This window comes from Uloborus diversus, chromosome 9 (genome assembly GCF_026930045.1).
Source record: "Uloborus diversus isolate 005 chromosome 9, Udiv.v.3.1, whole genome shotgun sequence".
NCBI lineage: Eukaryota > Metazoa > Arthropoda > Arachnida > Araneae > Uloboridae > Uloborus > Uloborus diversus.
The window spans coordinates 50,664,124-50,689,817 of record NC_072739.1 but is presented as its reverse complement, the minus strand read 5'-3'; positions in this window follow the sequence as shown (position 1 = coordinate 50,689,817).

Genomic DNA, 25,694 nt, shown 5'->3' with positions numbered 1-25,694 from the left:
CGAAAGCTCCATATACATTATTGCAACTGGTGCCTACGCTATTCATTGGCAACCTGGATTTACGAAAATCGCTGTTACGCCGATACACTGAATAAATACGTTCAGTTAATCATTAAACTGGTAGCTAAACATATTTTTTTCCAACAGTGAGAAGTTTGTATTCGTGCAACTTGAAGTAATTCAGGAAACTTTCTGAGAAAAATAATTAATTTTCATAGAAAATTGGTGAAAACCTGTGATATCCCGAAAAGTTTCATGTAAATTGCCAGTTACGTTTCGGAATTTTTTTACAGTGTATTAAAAATCTTCGTAGTGACTCATCAAATTCAAAATATTTTTTTTTTTTGAAAGTTGTTTCTTTAGAAGGTATTATGACATATGATGGTTCTTTACATTCTTATGTGACACAATTAAAAGAAAAAGTTTAAATCGCCATGAATAAACAACTAAAATTTATGCAAAAAATTGTCACTCCCACGGAAATGGGTTTATCAATTAGAAAATGCAAATACTCAATACAAAAACACTCACAAAAAATGATCCTAAATTCTTTATTTTTACGCGGCGATCCATCTAAAAATACTTCCTGTATATAAATCTTTTGTTTTCTCAAAAGACAACACTCCATCAATCACTCCTGGAAAAATGATGGCTTTCGTAGATTTGCATCACTCACTTCATATTTCATACAAAGTCTTTCAATGTCAAAATATGACTTTAGGCTGAGCATCAAATTTAGAAGAAAGCAAGTTTTTTCTTGTGGGAAGATTTCCTATTTATTACGCTTAATGGGAAATATTTTTGCTTTTAATGCACTGTCATCTTTTGCGTTTAAGTGCTTAAAATTTGCTTTTAGGGAAGAAAAGAAAATCGATGAAGCAAAAGTGTTCGTGTGGGTTTCGACCATCAATTTAAATTAATAATGTTTGAGTAAAAAGAGATACACACATTAAAACAAAGTTGATTCATGCAGTTTTATTACAATAATTAAGACCTAGAATAATTAAGGCTAGAATTTATTAGCTACCAGTTTGTTGTGCACTCTTGGCTTCCTTAAGAGGTTTTCCATCTCCTGCTCAGTCACTTTCCTATACTGGGCTGATAAGTGCTAATAAGCACGAAACTGCAGTCCTCGGCTGGAAATGACTGAGCTGCGAACCCTCAACCTAAATAAAAGGGTTGTTTACGCCTAACGTAAAATATCCGCAAAAGACGGATTTCTGTACTAATATTCAAATTATTTTTGAAGTACACAACGTGTTTTACATTTATGTCAAATAAATATTTCCAAACTAATAAATATTGAAGTGTCATTTTTCTCTTAAAATTATCAGTTATTCATATCCGTAGTTTTATATATTATATCACGAAATTGCTGTGAAAATATCCTAATCGCATTCATTAATTCGGTGGGACTCTCGCTCAGCCTAAATATAAACCAGCAACACGAAATCTTAAAACAGAAAGCACAAAAAGCGAAGTCCGTGCGCAAGCCCAGTTGAAATGGCAAATTTGCGATAACCGGGATTTAACGTCTAGTAATGCTAACCGGGCGGGATGCCGAAATCACCTCATTGAAGCTGAGAGTGCGAATAAACTGGTAGATAAAGTAAACTTATCTGCTGTATTTTTACGGCATCTCACTGGTGATAAATTTTCTTCATCCACCAGTTTTTAGGCACTCTCAGCTTCAATGACATGACACCTGCTTCATTGTTTGGTTAAACTTAGCTCATGGCTGTTGTACTCATTATTAGGATCCACAGCGGCCGTTGAATGAGATAAACAAAACGCAATTACGTCTCAGTTCAGACGCGGACCATATTCAGCCCGCGATGCTGGTCCAGGTGGCCCGTTGGTTGCTTAAAGAATAAGATCAGAAAGTAGAATGATTTCAAAGTCATGAAGTTGGAGCCGAATGTTCAGATGTTGGATTCTGAAAAACATGCAGTCAAAAGATAGGCATCTAGTAGTTGATTACAATAATTTATTATAACTTTCTTTCATTGTCGATATTTTTCCATGTTATTCAAAAAAGAAAATAATTTGAAATTTTATCTTTGTCTTGCGAGAATGATTTTAATGTGAAATGCACGGACAATGACCGAGAAAGTAAAGAGAAATATAGAATTTAATTATAATTAAGAATAGACAGAAACTCATCTTAATCTAACACACAAATTAATGTTTTGTTAAACCTTTGACGAAGTCAAATAAAAAAAAAAGTTCACAATTAGCCACAACTACAACTTTCGTGTAAAATACGGCTCAAAGCACGCGGCCTACTACTGCGACTGACATTTCCTCTCGTAGATCTTAACACATTGAAAATTATTCAAACACTTTACAAAGAAAAAATTTAATTCCTAAAAACCAGTAAACTTATCTAAGAACAAATACAGTGAAACCTGTGTAAGTTGACCACTTGCGGTGCAGTACTTTGGTGGTCAACTTAGACAGGTGGTCAACTTATAAAGGGGGTAATGATGATTTTTTTTTTTTTTGTCATTTCTTGCACCATGTATTCATTTTTTGGCTAATTGACACTTATTCTTTCTGTTTAACTCACTTTCATTGTTTAGCATTGCTTTGATTTGATACAATAATTTAAACAATGATTTAAAATGTTATTAAAATATTTTTTGGGATTATTTTCCCAGAATGACATATAATGTGTCATGCAAATTTAAAATTTCAGTAAACTGATCAAAAAAAAAAAGTCTAATTGTTTATGAAAAGTTACGCATTTGATATTAATAGTTCCTAAAAATTCATAGCTAATCAAAAATTACAAATATTTCGCTTAATTTTTTCTCATACACATTTAAAACCCCATGATGATCTACTCAAACTCAAGAGGAGGTTTAGTTATGCTGCTGTTTCATTTAGTTGGTAAAATGCTGGTCTGGTACCAAAAGTATTCTTGGGAAGCTATAAAAAAATAATAAAAAAAAATAATTTGCTAAATAAAATTTAAAAAAAATAAACCAAGTGGTCAACTTACAAAGGGTTTTTTACAATACTCGAAACCAAATTTGGTGTTTATTAGTGGTCAAGATAGACAGGTGGTCAAGATAGAGAGGTGGTCAAGTTACAGAGGTTTTCCTTCATTATATAAGATAGGACTAACTCCGTTCCTGACAAAAGCGGTCAACATAGACAGGTGGTCAACTTACAAAGGTGGTCAACTTTACAGGTTTTACTGTATTACCTTTTGACCCATCTGAATACTGTTAAAGGCGAAACTTATACACTGTCGGCTATTTTTCGAGTACTTTTACCCGGTTTAGACAAGGCAATAATTTTTTATTTTAGCAAATTATCACCGGGAAGAGCCATTAATTCTACACTCTCTATTGCAACATAACAAGCAAGACAATGAGGTTTTATTGTATGTTTCTGTAAAAAAGTTGTACATATTATTATTTTTTTTTGAGTTATTGTTTTACAAAAGGCAGTGGCTAAACGCAGAAAGAAAAAATTAATTATTTTGAATTTTGACATCTTGAATTCAAATTATGTTTTTCGCAATCACGAGTGTGTGTATGTAGGCGTGTGTGTTTGTGTGTGGGGATATGTGTGTTTGTGTGTGAAGGCATGTGTGTTTGTGTCTGCGTGCAGGTATGAGTGTGTGGGTAGTAGCGTGTATGAATGTGTGTGTGGGGGGTATGTGTATGTGTGTAGGGATTTGTGTTTGTGTCTGTGTGCAGGCATGAATGTGTGGGTGGTTGTGTGTATGTGTTTGTGTATGTATGTGTGTGTGTGTGTGCGCGCGCGTGTGTGTGTAGTTGTGTGTGTATGCGCGTGTGTGTAGGACATGAATGCAACCTGGAAACGGCTTTCGCTATAGGAGCAGCATCGTGAGGAACCGGCCGACGGTGATGGTGCGGAGGATGGCGGTGGAAAAATAAAATGATAGGACGCCAAAAACAGTCAAATGAAAGCAATAAGCAATCGTGATTGCTCAAAAAAAAAAAAAAAAAAAAAAAAAAACACAGAAGTATTTTAAGTGCAGCTTTTAGTTTCAAAAGTTCTATAAAATATTCTTTTATTAGACAATGAAGTAGTGTTTCGCATTATTTACACATTGACGTTTGGACGGTAAAACTGACGGTTGCAATATAGTGTTGTTCTTCTGCAGAGACAGCGAATACATTTATACATTTAAAAGATTCATAGACGTAACTCTAATGTAGAAAAACCACGTTTTAATTGGTTTGTTTATTTTGTTGAACATTTTTTTTCTTTTTTTTTACGAGAAAACCAACTTTCATAATTTCTGTTTTAAAAAAGTATACGGTTCCCTAATGTGGGAAAAAATGAATTTTTAGGCATAGCGCGAAAATTACTGAATATTTTGAGCTCAAATTTTGGATTCCCTCATAAAAGCTCGTCTAGATTGTTTTTCTGTTAAAATTGAATATGGTTTCAGATCATATTTTTTTCGAAAAATAATAAAATAATTCATAAAAAAACTAAAATTACATTTTAGGTGTTGTAAATGATGTTTTTATTATTGGGTTGATTCATATTTTGATGTAAAAAAAAAATCTTTGCCGTGCCTAATCTAGTTTTTGTGAAATGAGTAAAAATATGAAAATACGTTTTAACATTACGAGATGAATTTTTCCAAACTCGATTCTGAAATAACGACTGGATCGAATTAAACAAAACTTTGTATACAAAGTTAAAAAAAAGACGCTGATCACAAATATGTGATAAAAAAGGGGGGTTCTCATTGAAAAATTTGAAGTTGATGCTCGTTTTAATATGAAGACGACCCCTTAACAACAGTTTTTTAACATAATTATGTAGAACACATTATTCCTGAAAAAATAACACCTTACACGTGTCTCTAGTGTCAATAGTCTTTGAATACGATCGAGTGTTTCGTTTTTTTTCTATGATTATACAATATTTTCTGTATATATTTAAGAACTAAAATGAAATCATTAATAAATAATAGATTCATTTTTATTATGAGTAGTTAGTTATTTACTGCAGCATATGATTTTCTCGAAAATTTTAGGACTAGCAAAATTTCCTCGGAAAAGGTATATTCCGTTTCAAAATTAAAAAATATTTTTCCCCGTGCTAATAAAAGTTCAAAGAACATCTAAGGAAAATTGCAGGAATGTATCTTAATTACACGATTATAAAAAATTTTAAATAGAGCGGTCTCTAAGAATTTACGTACCCTATAACGTCCGACTTTTTCACATCCCCTGTTACGTGTTAAAGGTCATTTTACTTCCAACTGAGTTTAAAGCAAAATGCTAGAATATTAAAGTGTTCATTTTCATTTTTTGAATCTGCACTATAATAGCCTTTTTCTCCAAGTTGTGTAAAAATAAAAACTGAAATGGGCAATTAGTTACTTCAAGTTGATGTATTATGAAGGGATGTGTCGTACATGAACTAACAGGTCTAAATGACTGACAACTTAAAATGAACGGTGCAGCAAGATCTCATAAAAATGAGCAGGAGTTTTATTACACGATATTTATTTTACATAGTTTTCTCTGCCTCGTTTTATTTCTTAATTAATTTTTTTAAAAGTCTTCGTGGATATTACTTTTATTTTACACATCCAAAATTGCTTCTTAGTTTACTTTCCCCTTCAAAATGTTTTATATGACGGTATTCGGCGATTTTTTGTTTGTTATATTTTTAAGATCAATTTTGCAAATTTTTTTATTCTTATTTCAATTTCATACTACAATTTGAATATTTAGATTTGTACCATGCAGGAATCAAACGTTATGCCACTCAGTTACAGAAAAGTAACCTCCGCATGTTGACAGCTCTAACAGTTCCTGAGTTCTAGATATAAATGATATATTACTACCAGTTTTTAAAACTGCGGGTTGTTGATATAAAGTGGAAAAACCGTTTTCGCTTTGCTCCAAGTTTCTATCTGTTTAAAAGCGCAGGTGATAACGAATGCATTACACCTGCAATGAAGTTAAATGTATTTTAAGAGTTTAGTACCATGATTGTTCTTAAAGCATGTCATGCCGGTCGCACAGCCACGTCATAAGTGCAAACTATTAATATTGGGTAATGTAAGACAAACAACGTTAGAAGAAGCACAAATTTGCAAATTACAGCAGACACGTGTTTCGGCGTTACAGGGAACGCCTTTTTCAATGCAAAAAATAAGGAGCTTATGGATAAAAAGACATCCGACAAACTACTTTCGCCCCTTCTGGATAAAGCTCCTTGCAAAGGACAGGCTGACTTTTCCGATATTTTGGTGCCAAGACAAAATTGAATCCAACCTCGTTTCTAGTATTTATAAATACGTTATAATATTTGCTGGTTGCTAGGTCGTAAAACAATTAATGATAAGTTGAGTAAAATGTCACTTAAGGGGAATCTAGAAATGTAACTTAGTTCACAAATTCAACAAAATGTATCGGGAAATGTTTACTGTAATAAACCTCATTTTCACACCTTATTTGTTTTTTATTTGTATTAATTAAATCGCATTCATCTGCAGAATAAAATAATCAAACATCAATCAGGCAACACATGTAAAGCTTGGTCACCAGTTTTCTGCAACGAGACTTTTGTACAAATACTATTTTTTTCGCCCGCCATTTTTGAGACCAAAATATCGAATGAGTCATTATATAAATAAGTAACAAAAAATTGTTGAAAGAATTGCAAGATTACTACCAGATTTTTGAACTGCGTATTGTACATAAAACATGGGAAAAACCATTTGCATTGCTTTTGGTGAAGTATTTTCCAAGTCGGTAAAAGCGCAGGATTAATCTAATGCTTCACGCAATCAATGTAGGTAAATAAATTAAGTGTTAACGAGTGCCACGTCGCTTCTTAGGTGGGTTTATTACTTTACGTCCCGGCTTGATCCGGTCGGTTTACTTCACGTCCCGGTAAATGATAAATTTAATTATAGGTGACCAAAAAGGTCAAAAAATAATAACTTAGTCATCTTTGCACCTCAGAGTAAGGCTGACGTAAGTTCGAAAATTGCGATTTTCTGTTTATCGAACGTAGCATCGGACGTACTGCATCGTTCGTAGGATCCAAGTCCACATCGAGTCATGCAAACATAATTCTAAAAAAATGTTGATTACTCTTGCATTTCAATTAAGTACCTGCATAATATTTATTCTTGATAGATTTCTTTTTAAACCCGAACAAGGTCGGAACGGACCACTAGTTCTTTCATAGAGGAGAAATAAGGATTTGAAGGGTAGCCTTATTTGCCACGCATACGCATTTACTTAAATAATAGAAATGGATTAGGTTGCCGTGAAAAAATTCCAATTATGTCGAAGGGTGCCGCGAGTCGAAAAAGTTTGAGAACCCCTGCACTACACTGTTAAAACTACAGGTTGCCTTCGGCACCTTTCAGGGGTGAAACGCTTGTTCACCCAATACGGAGCCGGAATTTCACCTCTAACTAGGGTGAAAAACAGGCACCTTTCAAAAAATAGGCAGCCGGGGTGAAAAGAATGAACCTTCGGAGAGAGAAATGGCACCCTTACTGTAGATCCTCTCCCCCTCCCCCGTATTGTGTGCGTTTTTGAATACAGTTGTGTATTTTTCTTTTTTTAATAGTTTTGTTTTGATTCATGATAGTCTACGTTTTGCACACTATTCACATTGCATGAATTCAGTACTGGAAATGATTAAAACTTGTAATTACAGCATTTGACCATATTTCAGAGTTTTCAACATAGTTAAGAAGTGCTCATTGCTTTAATTCATCTGATCGTTCTCTACATCAGTGTTTCTCAACCTCTTTTGACCCACGGGTCGGTAAAAACAAATGAAAAACATTTCGGACCTGTGAAATTTTTATCCTTTTCTTAAAAATAAATAAAATAAATAATAATAATTATAATAACTCTCGGGGCGGTAAAAAAACTTGTAAAAAAATTCTGCGTACTGATGAGTTTTTTTTTTTTTTTTTTACAAAGTAATATTAAAGATGAATAAAACAATAAATATCTACAGACTTTATTTGGTATCAAAGAGTTGTCACAAATATATTTAAAGTTAAAGACGAGTAATTATTTGAATAATCATAGTTAAGTTAATGATCATTTGTGAGAAATAACCGCACCGAAAGTAAAGTGTAGATGTACTTATGAATTATTTACATGAACAGCCAAAAATATTCTGGGACATTCAAGTTACGATAAAACAAAATCGTTTCTCAAACGTTCAACATTTCAATCAAAATAGCAATAAAATAAAATGCGCATAAAATTTTTCGACAGTTAAAAATTTAAAGAAACTCCTAACACTATCGAATAACCGCTAACAGGAAATGATTCAAACACTTGAACGAAAAAGCAAAAGAAAAAGATAGACGGAGAGAGATTTCTTTTTTATTTTTTGCACTCGCTACACGAAGCACAAGAATCATTTTTATTTAGGTTCTCACTTGTTGGTTATTGAAAATATCATTGCGGTTACTATTTCGGTGATTAAATGTTGCTTATCGAGTACTCAAGAAAATAATGATAGATACATTTAGTAGCGTTTTGTGTGAATGATGGAATTTTCACGATAGTAACGGTAACCTGAAAATAAACAACTAATTGTACTACGGTATCGTAACGGACTAACGGTAACTGAAAAGCATTAAACGTACTTTTAACTATGTTTGAAAGCCCTAAAAGCTACAAAGTGATCAAAAGCTGTACTTACTTGTTATTTTAAAGAATTATCCTACAAAAGTTGAGATTTAATCCAATAGTGTACTTCATTCAATGTGAAAGACGTAGAAGCCACGCGTAGTGCAATCTATCATTCGTCCGCCATATTGAAGTGGTTGAATGGTGAATGTATGCCGGAAGCGCATGCGCCAGCAAGCCATTTAGCGATTGCTTGCTGTTTTGGCACCCCTGTCTACGACTGTCTGCTACTTTCGCACCTCTGCTTTACTTCCTGGCCAGTATGGCACCCTTGGTCACCATGCTTTCACCTTAGGGGGAATATATTCACTCGTCTGGAACCTCTGGTTATAACAGTGTACAGTGCCTACACCAGGGTTTAAGTTTTGCCTAAGATTGCAAAACAACTACCAGTTTTTAAAATGAGCTTAGGCATATTTATATTAATTTGGTTGATCGTCTAAGGGAAATAATAATCATCATTTTACTTCACGTCTCGCATTCGCCAGAGCAGATTGCGGACGGGCAGGTTGTTTTAACGAATTCATGTTGAAAGAGAGAATGAAAGTTATTTTGTGAAGAATGCGTATTTTGAATAATAGTCCAGTAGAAATAGTGTTAGAGGTAAAACAAATTGCAACAGAAATTATTCTTGTGGGAAATGGTAGATAACATGCTCCTAATAAACATACTAAATATATACATCCGTACTGTTCGGACAATATGTTTTTCGGCAGCCATTTTGAAAAATCATTAAAAAAAATTAAAATTAAAAAAAAAGAAATTAATTTTAAATCTGAAATTTTGAATTCAAATTATGTGTTTCGCAATCACGAGTTGCGACAGGACCCTACTCATTGGGGTTGTTGTCCCTAGAAAAGGCTCCTGTCCCCCCTAGCCTGCCCCTCCTCCTGGGTGGTTACGTGTGTATAGTTGTGTGTAAGTGTAGGCTAGTGTGTTCGTAGACCTGTGTGTATGCACGTAGGCGTGTGTATATGTGTGTGAGTGTTGAGCGTGCGTGTGTGTAGGACATGGACGCCACCACCGGAGGACATTGCTCAGGACCAGAGGAGGCGCGCCTGCAGTGGACGGTGGGCGGTAGGCACGGACATCAAAGACTGTCAAGTGAGAACAATAAGCAACCGTGATTGCTCAAAAAAAAAAAAATGAATTTTGACATCTTGAATTCAAATTATGTTTTTCGCAATCACGAGTGTGTGTATGTAGGAGTGTGTGTTTGTGTGTGGGGGGTATGTGTGTTTGTGTGTAGAGGGTATGTGTATGTGTGTGCAGGCATGTGTGTTTGTGTCTATGTGCTGGCATAAGTGTGTGGGTAATTGTGTGTATGAATGTGTGTGGGGGGGGGGGGGCGGATGTGTATGCGTGTGTTGGCATATGTGTTTGTGTCTGTGTGCAGTCATGAATGTATGGGTAGTTATGTGTATGTGTGTGTGTGTATCTGTAGGTGTCTGTATGTATGCATGAATGTGTGAGTAGTTGCGTGTATGTATGTGTGTATGTTTTTGTGTGTGTGTGTGTGTATGTGTAGGTGTCTGTATGTATGCGTGTGTGTATGTGTGTGTAGGTGAATGTGTGTAGGTGTTTGTGTGTGTATGTGTTTGTGTGTATGTGTGCGTGTGTGTGCAGTTGCATATGTATGCGCGAGTGTGTGTAGGACATGGATGCAACTTGGAGACGGCTTTCGCTATAGGAGCAGCATCGTGAGGAGCCGGTCGACGGTGATGCTGGCAGAGGGTGGCGGTGAGAAAATAAAATGATAGGACATCAAAACAGTCAAGTGAGAACAATAAGCAATCGTGATTGCTCAAAAAAAAAGAGAAAAATTATTTTGAATATTGACATCCTGAATTCAAATTATGTTTTTCGCACTCACGAATGTGTGTGTGTTTTGTGTATGTGTGTGTGCGTGTGAGTATGTGTTTGTATGCGTGTGTGTGTGCGTATGTGTGTGTAGGTGTGTATCTGAGTGTAGGTGTGTGTGTGTAGGATATAGACGCAACCTGGAGACGGTTTTCGCTAGAGGAGCAGCATCGTGAGGCGGCCGGACGACGGTGGTGCTGGCGGGGAAAAAATAAATCATAGGACATCAAAACTGTCAAGTGAGAACAATAAGCAATCATGATTGCTCAAAAAAACCTCCCAGATATTTACCAATGGTAAAAGAGGGCGCGTCCTATCCTTTGCATGCACCGGAGAAATGTTTTCCCTATCTCCTGTAAGGTAGCGATTTTGTGACTTACGTTAGTCTGGCTCTGAGGTACAGATTTAAAAATTGACCAGTAAAATTAATATCAGATTAGCTTGTGAGGATTTTTAAACAAGATAAAAAACAGAAATGACTTTCTGAAAAAGTCCTAGCCAATACAAAGAACATGTAAACATTGTTTAAACTTTTATGTATTCCTCAAGATATTTTTCTATATAAACTTAAAAATATTATCACATGAGGCAGTGAGAAGCAGAGGGATGTAAGTGGCAAAGTTAAAAATTTGGATATAACCAGTACACATGGTAGGTGAACCTCTCCTCTGTCTTGGGGCAAGAGATGGTACTAGTAGCCCTGGTAGGTGCTGCTATACAACATGATTTAGAAAAAAATTTCAATGAAAGCCTACCTAGGAGCTAATCTTTAATCGCGTTTTACTTAAAACTTGAAAATGTCCACTTGCAACCCTTTGCTTCTCACTGCCTCATATAAGAAATATAATGTTAAATGTATCTGTTTACTTCATGTGTTATATATTATCCCTGGTTTGGGCTCATAATTAGTAGCAATTAATTCGTAGCATTGAGAATAAACTACTCTCTAAAACCCTGGTGTATGTAACCTTTCGAATACTCGCAACGCTGGAGGGGGGGGGGGGAGTATCCCGGTTTAACATTTCAGAAATCTGGCAATCCTATTGTTAGGGCATGTTCAATAGCGTAACTATGGGGTATAGTGCCCCTTGCGAACTAAAGAAATTGCGCCTGGTCGCCCACATAGGAAGTCACCGGATGATTTTTTTTTTTTTTTTGAGCATTTTGATTACTTGATTCGACAAATAGGACACAGCATTGTAATTTTTTTTTCTTACTTTCTTTTTTCGAATTGCTATCAATGATGTCCAATGTTCCCTCTCAGTAATTGTTATGTGCGTGTATATGTATTTTATACTCCCTCTAGCTCTTTTACTTGCGAACATTTTTTAAAGCCTTTTTCAAACCCTCTTAAATTTTTTTTTAATTAATTGAAATGCCGCCCCCTTCGCTGCTGCACCCCTGGCGAGAGTCACTCATACCAATCCCGAGTTACGCTGCTGGGCATGTTGCACATCCAGTTTAACACCGCCGTTAGTGAAAACTATTAATATTGGACATTATTGCGGTACTAAAATGGTAATGCAATCAGTCTGCAATACGATGATGTTGACAATGCTCTTATTCAAGAGCCTTACTGGTTTTCAGGAAACCTTCCTGGTTTCCCGAGCTCTTACAGGAAGTTTTATGATGAAAATTCTGAGGTTGTGAATGCGGCTATTTTTGTTCGCAATAATGCGATTACGGTGCTTTCTGATTCTAGAAATTTTGATTATAACTGTGCTTTTTTTGGTATCTCTTTCGGGTTACACGATTTTATTGTGTTTTCTTATTATTTCGATCCTTCGCTTAAAATTCATTCAGATTTAAGAAAAATTGAGCAGATGTTTAATAATGAAGTCTTGAAGAAACTAGTTTGGGGCATAGATGCCAGCAGTAAGTCAGAAGTTTGGTGTAGTTCAGAGGCGCGAAGCTGTGCGAGTTCTTTAGTTTGTGACAGTTGTTCACAGTTCATAAAGACTACGGACCTACATTTTGTGCTACACAAGGCACTAGCTACATCGATGTTACAGTCGTTGGTCAGGTTCGCTTCGACATTGAGATATTATTTATACCTGAGTATGAATCTCTTTCTGATCATAGAACGATTTGTTTTGAATTAAGCATTCCCTGGTCAAGCAGCTCTCTCGACTGTTCTGTAAATATAAACGTTTTTAATACAAAAAAAGGTAAATTGGACAACATTTTATTATTTTGTTCTACAGCCGGGAAGGATATTTTAGAATCCTTTGAAAACTGTACACAACGTGATGGGCTTGAAATCTGTGCTAAAGATGTGCAAAACTTGATTATTTCTGCAGCAGAAAAGTCAATCCCGTTGAAAAAAACCGGTTATCATAAAGTCGCTTGGTGGTCGACTGAACTGCATTGCATGCGTAAACAATCGAATGCAGCAAGAAGACGATATCAAAGAGCAACAAATACTATTCTGAACGAAGTGTATTAGAAAAAATACAATGAAATTAAGAAAGTTCACAAAGTGAAGCTTGATGAAAACAAGATTAATTCCTGGAAGTCTTTTCTCGCTGATATTACTATGTAGAATGTTTGGAAAAAAATTTACACTCATGGAGTTAAAAATAATTTTGCCAAAAAGCTTGAAATTTCAGGAATTGAGGTTACTTCTGGACATTTTACCTCTTTCTTTAAAGGCACTCTAGAGGCTATATCATGGAAAAATCTTTCCCTTGTTATTCTAAAAGACAAGACAACTCTTAGCGTGAGGTCTTGCGTGCAGAGGCAGAACTGATTTATGAAAACGATGATGACGTATCTTTTTCAAAAACAGAGGTGCACTGTGTTATTGACAATTTATGTTTAAATAAATCACGTGGTGCCGATAGAGTCGATAATGAGCTGATACAGAAGTTTCATAATTGTTGTCTTTCTATCCTCTTGGCTCTCTTTAACAACTGTTTAAAATTAGGTGTTTTTCCAAGAATCTGGAAAAAAAGCGAAAATTGTGCTCCTTCCTAAAAGTTCTGAACTATCAAGAACGCATATTGAAAATATTCGTTGTATTAGTTTGCTTCCCTGTCTTGGGAAATACTTAAAAAAACTGCATCACTAGACTAAACCACTACTTGAAAAAGTCTCGTTGCCTAAGTGACGACCGATACGGTTCTACGCATCAAAGATCAGCTGAGGACGCTTTGATTCGTCTATATGATATCGTCAAGAGTGGTAAAAGAAAAAATCTTGTGGTTAGTCTGATCTCCTTGGACATTAAAAGTGCATTTGATAAGTCGTGGTGGCCAGGGATCTTGCACCTGTTCAGGAATTTCGAAGTTCCCCGGAACATTTTCTATTTAGTTAAGACCTTCATAAATTGCCGTTCTGCTGAGCTAACCCTGGGCAATGTTACAGAAAGTACTGTGTTGGAAAAAGGCTGTCCCCTCAAGGTTCACTGATGGGACCCTTTTTGCGGAACCTTATCATGAATGATCTTCTTTGTGCTATTTCAAAGCTTCAAAGCTGCCAGAAAATTGCGTTTGCTGACGATTTAGCTATTGTTGTCCAAGATAAGAAGTTTCAGCGTGCCTGCTCGCTGTCACAAAGTGTGCTTGATTATGTTTATGATTGGGCTGTTACACACAAGCTACAATTTAATCCCATCAAAACTAAAGTTATGAAGATTTATAAAAAAAATCGCTTATTACTCTAAAAATTAACCTTAAGCTTGGAGGTGCGCTACTTGAAGAAAAAAGTGCGACATTTTATGTACCTGTGGGCGTTGTTATTGATCCCAAAATGCAATGGAAAGAGCATATTACTTATGTTTCTAGAAAAAGTGAAAAAATTCTACATGGATTAATGAGTTCCGAATAACACCTATGGTGTTAATACAAATGTACTTCAATTGATTTATAAGCAAGCTATCGTGCCACTTATTTCTTATGCATCCGGACTTAATCATTTGACATGCTTATATTATGTTTTATAATTGTATGAAGCACATTTTACAATAATGTTTGCTTGATCGTTTTATCGTTTTTTTTTATTTTTATTTTTAAATCTGAAATTTTAATTTAAAAAATATAAGTCCGGAATATTGGACGTATTATAACTCTATTAATTTTTCACATACAAACTGGAAATTTTGTTTCAAAATACTCTTAATTATATTACACTATGTGCCAAATATAAACATTTTTGTTTAAATATTGCTTAATTACGGCTGAAAGAGTTAAAATGAATGGCACTGCACGATCTCCTAAAAAAATTACTGCAGTTCTTTTGAACGGTGAACGGTTTTGAACATTACACTAGAAGTACTTTTGTTTCAGCTCGTTTATTCGTTCATTTTTACTCTTTTATTCTTTAAGTTATCCTGCACAAGTAAAACAATTTTTTTTTTCTCTTCTGTACTTTATAATAAAGTATTTGGCGTCACTTCTCTTCAGCTTTTTTGTCACCGTCGTGTTAAAACCGGTAAGTCAATAGATTAGGTTTTATCATTTTATAACCACCTTTTCGGGCTTTTGAAATATTTTTAGCTTCATAAATTTATGGTTTTTAATAATTTATTATTGATAATTTGTTTATTATTTTTTAAAAATTTAAATATATATATTTTTTTAATGTACGAAATCGTTCAAATGAACGAGTTCAAAGAACGGATAAAAGAAATGAGCGAGCCTCCGATGAACGGATCATTGCAATATCAACATTGCTCATAACTAGTTAAGTACAGTAAAACCCCTCTTAACGGACACCTGTCAACTGCGGGCACCCCTCTTATGTGGACAATTTTTAACTCCCCGATTCCAAGACAAATAATATTATTAAACCCTGTCCTGCGGACACCCCTCTATTAAGGACACAAAAAATTGTCCCGCTAGTGTCCGCATTACAGGGGTTTTACTGTAGATCAAAAATAAATAAATAATTGAAAAATTAAAAAAAAGTGTAAAAAAACTTACTACTAAAAACAATTCATTCACTGCAATGAAAGAGATGCATTGCATTTTTTAAAACAAAGACCAATTTTCTTCTTTTTTCCGAAAAAGTTCCTTTTTTTTTTGAAATCTTTTGAACCCTCTTCTTGTCACTATCTTTTTCTCACATTTCATACGCTAAAGAATTTCCGAAGCAAGCCTGACGCTTCAGACTTTTATCTTTTACGCTCCTCGGAACTTTCTCACCTTTGGCAAGGAACTTTTAAAATACTTTAATGCATAACAATCACCAAGGGAAATTTCATGCCACTCAAACTTCTTTTGGCTGTAGTACTTCTCTGTTCTCACATCCCTGAAATATATCTTTTTGGGAAAAATATCAGAGTTTGTTTTTCTATACAGGGTGTTCCGTTTTAACTTGCATGACCTTTATTTTCGCAACTGTTTTTCCTAGATGTATACTTCCAATTGCAAAAATGTTCGAAATCAGATGTAGGGTTAAGACATTGAAAGTTTGAAGCAAAAATAAAAATAATTTCAAAAAATACGAAATTCAACTTTTTATACGGGCCCTTGGTCCCCTAACTAATATTTAGAGAAATAATCTCCATTGAAAACTATTACTAACACAAAAAACTTGACATTTGTGCGACCAAAACTCAAGGAGATAATCCAGTTTTAAGTTTTAAGGGACCATACAGAAGATGAGATTGGAATTTATCGCTCATTCAGAAGAATGACAGGTTGTCAAAGTAAGAAAAACAAGGTATTTATATTTTTCATTGCTATTAAAAAATAAATGCAAATGTTATGCCGTGATACGCAAAAACACACCACAAAACCTAGAATAATTTGAAAAATCACACTCTATGCACGCATGTAATTTTAAACACTTGTTAACTATATTTTCCCTTAAAAGGTGTTATTGACGGCGAGTGAAAAGTGGTGTAAGTCACAAGATGCTGCGTTTCATATCTCGGTGAATATTGGTCGTACTAATTTCAAACTTTTTGTGTTGGAATTATTTTTCAATTGAGATTATTTCCCGAAATTTAAGTTAGGGGATCTGGGGTCCGTATAAAAATGTTAAATATTGTATTTTTTTACTCCTTTTTATTTTCGCTTCAAACTTTCAATATCTTAACCTTGCATCTGATTTTGAACATTTTTGCAATTGGAAGTATACATCTAGGACTAACGGTTGCGAAAATAAAGGTCTTGCAGGTTAAAACGGAATACCCTGTATATTGCATACATTTAAATCAGGAACTAACTTGATGATGTGCTACACTTCTAGTAATAATTTTATTACTAATGTCTTTATTTTGTAGTCAGCAGTGGTGGCCCGATCGATAAGGCGTCGAACTTGTGCTGCAGCATCTCGAATTCGTTGAATGCCGGTCGAAAATCCTCCGTGTTTGCTAATAGTTACTGGGGAACGTTAAATATGAAAGTATTCTAAGTTCACAGGTCAAATTGGTTGAGAAAAATGTGACATCATTTGTAGCCAGCCCCCAGTCACAAAAATATTTGAACAAGAAACGTCAAGGCACAGCAAAGGTAAACCAATAAGCTCTCTTGACTGCTCTGGGGAAAAAAGTGTTCGTGATTTTTGTCACATTTTGTTTTTTGTCATGTCACCAGAAACTAGGTGAAAAGCAATAACTAGGATTTTTATGAGCAAAATTCTCTCAAAGTAACATATCGAGGCAACAAAGAACCCTTTTCTGGATGTTTGATCTGCTGGACGGTTGGCTTTAGCACAATGCAGCAAAAAGGTAATTTTTTTGCATTGAAAAAGCGACGTGAGATTTCTGTAGTTCAACCTTATTTTCGCATAAATTGCTGCAGTACAATCGTCTTCCTCGTGCTAGGCAGCAGTTCCAATGATAAAGCATTTTATCAGATTTGGCCAAAGCTTGCGCTGAATTTCAAGGGTATACCGAACATCTTATTTACCCGCATTTCTTTGTAAAGTTACTGTATCTAGAGACTGCATGTCTCCCTCACTTAGGGCTCTTTCAATCTGGACGGACCGTAACTCAGCTGAAAGTAAAACGGAAAAAAAAAAGAAAAAAAAAAACACTGAGTACTCTTTGACATTGGGTCGTCTGGGTAGCGTGGTGGTTAAGTGTTGATCTTCTGCACCCTCCGTGGACCCGGATTCTGGCCCGTGGTGGCCAAGCGATGGATTTTCGAGAGAACGAAAACCGCCAGGGCCCAAGTTGTATTATTATGCGGCTTGTAAAAGATCCCTTGGTATTTGTTCAGCATTGAATGCCTTTGGCAAAATTAAAACTTTAGTGCAGTTTTTAATCAAAGAGAACCTAGGTGCCTCCATCTGGTGGAAACTTTAAAATTAGTTTGGCTGTTGACATCTGCGCCTTACAGATGGCACATAAAAAACTGGATACCATACCAAGGGCTCGCACTAGGTCTGCAAAAGGCTAAGGCGACTAACACACATCCACTAGAAAGAAAAACAAAACGTTTTTACTTTAGAGGCTGAACATTTCTTTCTTGATAGCGATCAGTCTACATTTATGAAACGTGTAGCAATTCAGGAAACATTTTCTCAAAGATACTCGATTTTCATAGGAAACTGGTGAAACCCGTGATATCCCAGAATATTACCCGGAAATAATCAGTGTCGCTGCGCAATTCTTTTACGGTGAAAGTATGTAAATAGGCTAATACGCAAGAAATTTAACATGATAAGCATAACGTAATTTTCCCTCATAATGACTTGTCCTGTTTTGTTAATTTGTTATTTTTCGGGGGAAAAAACAAAAAAAAACATTGGGAAACTTTTTGAAAACAAACTTTGGAACCCTGGAACTAGAAAAATCTAAAATAAAGAAATGTTAAGACATTGTTTTTCTAAATTCATCAGACATTAATTCAGGAGTTTTATTGCAAAAAAGAAAAAAAAAAGAAAAAAAAATCGAAAGCTTAACAACATAGTGACGCAAAAAATAGTAATAAGAAAAAAAATCTAAATTTGTTTTCATGTTAATTAGCTACTTTCAAAAAATAACTTCAAGCGCAGAAAGTAATTTTTCTCCCTTTCGCTACAGAATTTAATTTCTTCCTAAAAATGAAAGCATCAGCATTTTAAAGTGAACGATAAATATGCTAAATCAACTGGAATTAATTTGGTAAATGGTGCTTAACACTGTAAAAAATAAATATTAAAAAAGACTAATTTTCTTTTATACAATTTAGAATTTCTGAGAAACATGGTGTCGCTCTTAGCGCTCCATAAGGTAGTACTGATTGAGCGTGAAATAAATTACTTGTAAATATAATAAAACTCCCAAGTTTCTTTTTCAATCTTGTCGTTATCGATTGATTAAACATTAGTTATTCTAAAAACACGTCGCAAGCGTTTTCTAATACTTTTACTGAATCGGTATGTTTTTTAATGCAGTAAATATTTATTTTACTAACGTTATGGATTATTGAACTTTTGGACCAGTATCAAAAGAAAAAAAAAAGAAAAAGAAAAAAAAAATGAATAATACGGTTAAATAAATAAATCACCCCTTAAACACAAATTTAAAATCTTTATTAAAACCTATATTAAAGTGTTGCAGTTAGGATTTTTTATCAAGCAAATCCCTACTGATTAGGACTTATGTTTTTTTGAACTTTAGTTCAACTATCAAAAGAAAAAAATAAATAAATCAAAATGAAAAATAAAATAGAATAATAGAATGAAATGAATGATTTTCACTCCTAAAAATCTTTGTAAATGAATAACATTTTTAAAAGAAATAATAGTAATGAAAAAGCTCCTCTCAAATTGTGTGAAATTATGCTATGAAATGAAAAATATTTTGAATAGGATTGAAACTTCCTGAAACTCTTCGTTATGAGCATTTTACATTTTCACTAAAAAAATTCTGAAACGTTACTGAGTGTTTCCGAGTTACGTTTCGGGATTTTAATGGTTTTTACCCACTTCCTGGCAAAATCAAGTATCCGTGTCAAAAAGTTTCCTGAATTACTACAAGTCGCACGAATGCAGACTTTTCACTGTTGTCAAAAATATTTTTAGCTCCCAGTTTAAAGATTAACTGAACGTATTTATAAAGTGCATCGGCTTCAGTTCAGGTACGGTCCGTCCATGCTAATTAAGCTTTCAAAGGGAGCGAATAAGCGTGGACTGCTTTGCAAGAATTGCAGGCGGGTAAAATTCTCGTCATTTACTTGCAATTCTGGCTTAGTCTTTGGCCATGCTTCCAATAATGCTCTTGGAACTACCTTGGTAAATCAGGAAGATGCCGAACTATTATATTATACATTCCTAAGGTTAATCTAAAGTTTCAGAGACACGACTGGCTTCTAACGGGAAGATTTCTGATTTTTTCAGGAAGCTTCCGGGATAATTTCAGGAAGGTTCCTGAATTTTAGCAGAAAACGTTCCTGGTTTTTGCAAGTTCTATTACTGGCAGAAATTAGGCACATCAGCTGCCCATTATTTTCCAGGAACGTTTCTGAATCGTTTTTACAGTGTTGATGAGTTATATGATATACAAGTTTGTTTTTAATCTCAAGGATGCTCATCTTCCTAAAAAGCAAGGGTGCACCTCCCCCGATACCACGAGGACCCTTTGCCCCTAAGAGCGAGAGCACCCCCCCCCTCCAAAAGAGAGAAAGAACCCCTTAACACCTCCTTCAAAATATCAATGGCGCAGTCTGCGCGGTGCCCCCCCCCCCCTACCACTCCTACCAAGTGTTCTCAAATTTTCTTTGAATTGTCGGTGGAGTTGGTGCAAATATATTTCACTTCCGGACACCATTTTATGTAGAGCTTATGCTTATGCAAGAGAGCAAAAAATCACCGGGAGGCAATTGACTGGAGGTCAAGGTCCCTCTGTGTGATGACGTCATCAAAATGGTCGCCACATATAGATAAATACGTTGGTTTAACGTCTTAGAACTCCAGTATAGATCTAAATATTTTAAAATTCAAATACATCATCTGAAACGCATTAAAAAAGCTATTTTAAAGTGCTTGAGTTTTCTTTCTAAAAATAATAGTTGAAGAGTTATTGCAATTTCAACGTGGAAATAGGTGGAAAAACAAAGCTTCCTTGTATTCTCCGATGCTGACAAAAATTTCGACATGCTCTAATACTTGCATTATGATTAACCTTTCCAGTTTTATCAAATATAAAATTGTACTAGTACTACATGTTTTAATGCTAATAATTAGTATTTCACCGAGTCACGGCTGCTCTTAGCAATTTTTTCTTCTTTAACGTAATAGTTTCAATTATCCTCCACTTTACCGTGTATTATTTTACTTTTTAGTAGCTTGTTCTTAGATATGTACATTCGCACTGCAAAATTTCACATTGGTATCCGGAAGTGAAATATTTGGGGGGGGGGGGGGTTGTCGCAAACTCCGCGGACTAGAATACTTAACGACAATGTGAAAAATTCGATTCGATCCATTAATGCAAAACTTCAAACCGCTCGGGGTGTTTCTAAACGAATACAAATGAATGCACCTGAAATATATAAATGAGTTGTTTCAAAAATAGCGTGCAATCAATACAATCTTAATTCATTTTTTCTGTTCAAAATGAAGTAACTAAGGGTGTGGTATCTGTCAGGTTAAAATAAACCCTGTAAGTGCCTTCATTTTTACGGAATTCTTCGTGTATTATAGATTATTCACACAAGGACAAGCCGGATGAATTAAGAATGGAAATTATTTATTATTAATTCGTATTCTGGTTTTGGTATTTAGTAGCGTGTGCTAACATTCAAACAGGGCCTTTAAAGTGCGTAAAAAAAAATTAGCTAATACATAATTTTTAGGAAAGAAATTTATGGAAACAGAAACAATTTATAATGACGCATACATTATCGGTATTTTTTTCTGCGATAGTTTTTCATTCGGACCACATATTTTTTTATTGTAAACCCCTTATTACTTTTTTTTCATTAGGATAACATATTTTTTTCTGTTACGTATATTAATCACAACTTTTCTTCTGAGAGATGATATGTACAGTCATAGAAAAAAAAACGAAACACTTTTAATCATTCAGCCATTATACATGCTAGAAAGAAAAGAAAGGTGTCATCCAACTTGTTTTGAAGTCTTCTTCAAACTACGTAGGTTAAATTTTGATAAGGGACCATATACAAAGCAAAATGAACACCAACTCTTGATTTTCAAATGGGAACCCCCATTTTTTGCTACATAATTATGTTTAGACAGCAAAATTCAGCCAGGGTGCGAAATTTCACTGCATTCCGTGCAGTAGAACAGGAGTTATTAACAAAAAACGTTTTAGGGACCATCACCACATTGAAAACGCTTCTTTCAAGGTCACGACTTATCAAGTAACGGAATGTAAAAAAAAAAAGAATACTTTCATTTAATTTGAGTTTTGACATCTTGAATTCAAATTATGTTTTTCGCAATCACGAGGGTATGTGTATGTGTGTGTAGGCATATGTGTTTGTGTCTGTGTGCAGGCATGAATGTGTGGGTAGTTGTGAGTATGTGTAGGTGTCTGTATGTGTGTGTATGTGTGTAGGTGTATGTGTGTGTATGTGTCTGTGTGTGTATGTGTCTGTGTTTGTGTGTGTGTATGTGTGTAGGTGTATGTGTGTGTATGTGTCTGTGTGTGTATGTGTCTGTGTTTGTGTGTGTGTGTGTGTATGTGTGTGTAGTTGTGTATGTATGCGCGTGTGTGTAGGAAAGGGATGCAACATGGAGACGGCTTTCGCTATAGGAACAGCATCGTGAGGAGTCGGTCGACGGTGATGGTACGGAGGGTGGCGGTTGGAAAATAAAATGATAGGACGCCAAAAACAATTCATGATTTTTTTAAGTTCTCTTTTTTCCGTAATTCGATACTTTTCGGTCGATAATGTTGCGCCACAAAGCGATTTACGGTCGCAATTTTTTTTTTTTTTTGAAGAAAGGTTAAAATATTTACTGATTTTTGTCTGTCTGGATTAACCTAAGAAAGACGGATGGGGTTTGGCTGGTCCATCGTATATATCGTTGCTTAATAAATCGAGTAATGACAAATTGAAAGTAATGGAACTTTTTGCTTTTTCTAATATGAGCCTATTGGATTGCTTATACAATCATTCAGCAAATTAGCCTCATAGAAATGAAAATATCCAACTTATACCTAGAATCATGATGTGAATATGTTTAAGAAATGTATTGCACCTATGTTACAGGTTTATTTTCGAATGAATAGAAAGTCTTTGATGTAAAATGGAATTGCGCGTTTTTAATTTCGCAAAACATTGAAAGAAGTTTGAGACATCGCGTACAAAAATATAAAAAATGCACCGCTCAACGTGGGAAGACGCAGCATTAAATGAGTGGAGACTCGAGCGAAGCAAGGTTCATTTATTCCGTGAAAATTTGCTATAAATACATAAAATGAACCGAAGTAATAATACAAAAAATAAAACAGAAATAGGAGAATATAAATACCCGTTAGTGAGCAAACCGTTCATACTTTAACTTCATTTGGGAAAAATTTGGTTATTTGAATTTACACAGTGGACAAACACAGTCATTGTTCTAGCGGCCTTTTTGTAATCAAAAAACGAGAATTTGTTTCAAAGCCAAATTTGATGCGGAAGATCACAATGCGTGGTATTATTAAAAAACATAACACAATTGGCGATTTTAGTTAAACATGTAAGGGCTCTTAAAAGCAATTTAGGAAAAGAATTTCCCAATGCTGTTTCTAGCAACGAGATTCGAGATGGTCCAACCCGTAATTTAAAGAGACAAAGTTGTTTTAGCCAAACCAAGGTGAACCAAAATCAGACGTCTTGTCATTTCTCTGATTTTGTAACAATCAGCATTGTTTTGTATTGCAAACCACATACTTGCAAACGAACATTTTCTATAATACAGCATACCCGTCAGGCGATTTTATCGAGCCTTAGGTTACAATTCCGTCCTTGCTGTGGATTTGGCAGACTGGAATCGGAATCAACTCGTGTTAGATGCAGAAGTCAGGTCATTGAAGCTAAGAGCGCGAACAAACTGGTAGGTAAAGTAAATTTATCTGCTGTATATTTACGGCGTCTTACTGGTGAGATAAATTTTCTTCATCCACCAGTTTGTAGACACTCTAAGCTTCAATGACATGACATCTGCTTCATTGCTCGGTTAAATCTAGTTCAGGGCTGTTATGCTCCTTATTCGGACCAAAGAGCCGCCTTCGAATGGGATAACCAAACCGCAATTTTATCGCAGTGAAGACGCGGGCTACATTTGAAGCTGCTCTAAATGGCACGTTGCCTGCTCGAAGTATGAGATCAGAAAGCAGAATTAGAATTCCAGTGTCATAAAGTTTGAGCAAATATTCGGATATTGGGTTCTGAAAAACATGCATTTCGTAAGATAGGCATTCAGTAGTTGATAACAATAACACTGGGGAACAGCAATTTCGTTGTCTTAAATCTGTGACTTATTTTCAACTAACTTTTGGCCTCTAAATTCAACAAAGATCGCAGTTTTTGTCTATCACGTCAACTTTTCAAACTACAGAATACCCTCAAAAGTCATACAAGTAAAATGCAGTAAAAACTTATGAAATGCACTGTTTACAATGAATAATTTTATTCATACAAAGGCTATTATAGTATCGCAAGTAAAATTGTGTATTTATACAAATTAAGTTTAAAAATTTCGCTTATAGCTTTTTCTGGAGTGTTTAATCTGTGGACTGGTGCTCCAGCAACAGTCAGCTATCATAAACGCATCCAATCTACCTTGATATCGTGTCTCCATGGACCTTCAAATCTTGATAGAATTGCTCACCCTGTTCATCACTGACTGTACCAAGATTTTTCAGGAAGTTTGCAAGATATAAGCTATGTAAAAAATGCAATTTCATGCTCATGTGGGAACCAAGCATTCGGAAGCTCTCCACAAGTTGTTGGACAATTTCTGCTTAATAAAAGGCTCGCATAGTTCCACGAAGACTTTTAATAATGTTTTTGAACGCCAATCAAACATTTTTTTTGGAGTTTCTAACACTGTTCCGATGAAAGTTTCATCTTTAATAAGCTGTGGACCATCAAAAACACCGGCCTATATCTTTTCAAATGACAGGCTAGGAAATACGGAAATGAGACACTTAGAAGAACGTAAATTTGAACGTAAATTTGAAGAACGTAGAAGTGGAAATGAGACACTTAGAATGTAATAGTGCTTCCTATAATCCATGCATGCGCAGATCTGCGTATCCGCAGATGCAGCAGAGTGGCACTGTCTAAAAGGGCCCAACGACCCAAGAAATTGACAAAAAAGTTGAAAAAAAAAAAAAAAAAAACAATCGGTACTGAGATTTATCGTTGCAAATATACACTGCTGGCCTCTGGAGAGGGGCCCTACAGATTTTGTTGCAGGGCGGCTGAAAATTTATAGATCCGGGCCTCGATCCATGCTCAATTCTGCGGAGAGTACTCACATTCTCATAAGTTGTAAAGAAAAAACTTGACGTAGCAGAAGAAAACTAAATGCAGCTTTGGAATCAGCTAGCCTAATTAACTATATAACAGCTCAAAAACCAAACTCAACAGAAATTATATTACAAATTGTTTCCTAGTGTAATTTATTATAATGCTCTTTTTCGATATTTTTCCATGTTCGAAAAAGAAGAAAATAATTTGAAATTTTATCTTTGTCTTGCGATATTGATTTTAATGTCAAATCACGGACAATGACACAGAAAGTAAGTAGGAAAATAGTATTTAAATTATAATTAAGAATCGACAAAAACTCAACTTAATCTAACACCCAAATTAATGTTTTGTTAAATCTTTGACGAAGTCAAAAAAAAAAAGTTCACAATTATCCACAACTATTACTTTTGTGCAGAATACGGGCTCAAAGCACGCGGCTCACTACTGCGACTGCCATTTCCTCTCCTAGATCTTAACACATTGAAAATTATTCAAACACTTTACAAAAAAATAATAATAATAATAATAATAATAACAATAATACCTAAAATCCAGCAAACTTATCTAACAGCAAGTATTACCTATTGAAACATCTGGATACTGTTAAAGAGGAAATTTCATGCTGTCAGCTATTTTTCGAGTGCTTTTCCCCGATTTGGACAAGGCAATAGTTTTTCCTTTTAGCAAATTATCACCGTGAAAAGCCATTAATTCTACACTGCCTACTGCAATATGACTGGCAAGACAGTGAAGTTTTATTGTATGTTTCTTTGAAAAAGTTGTGCAT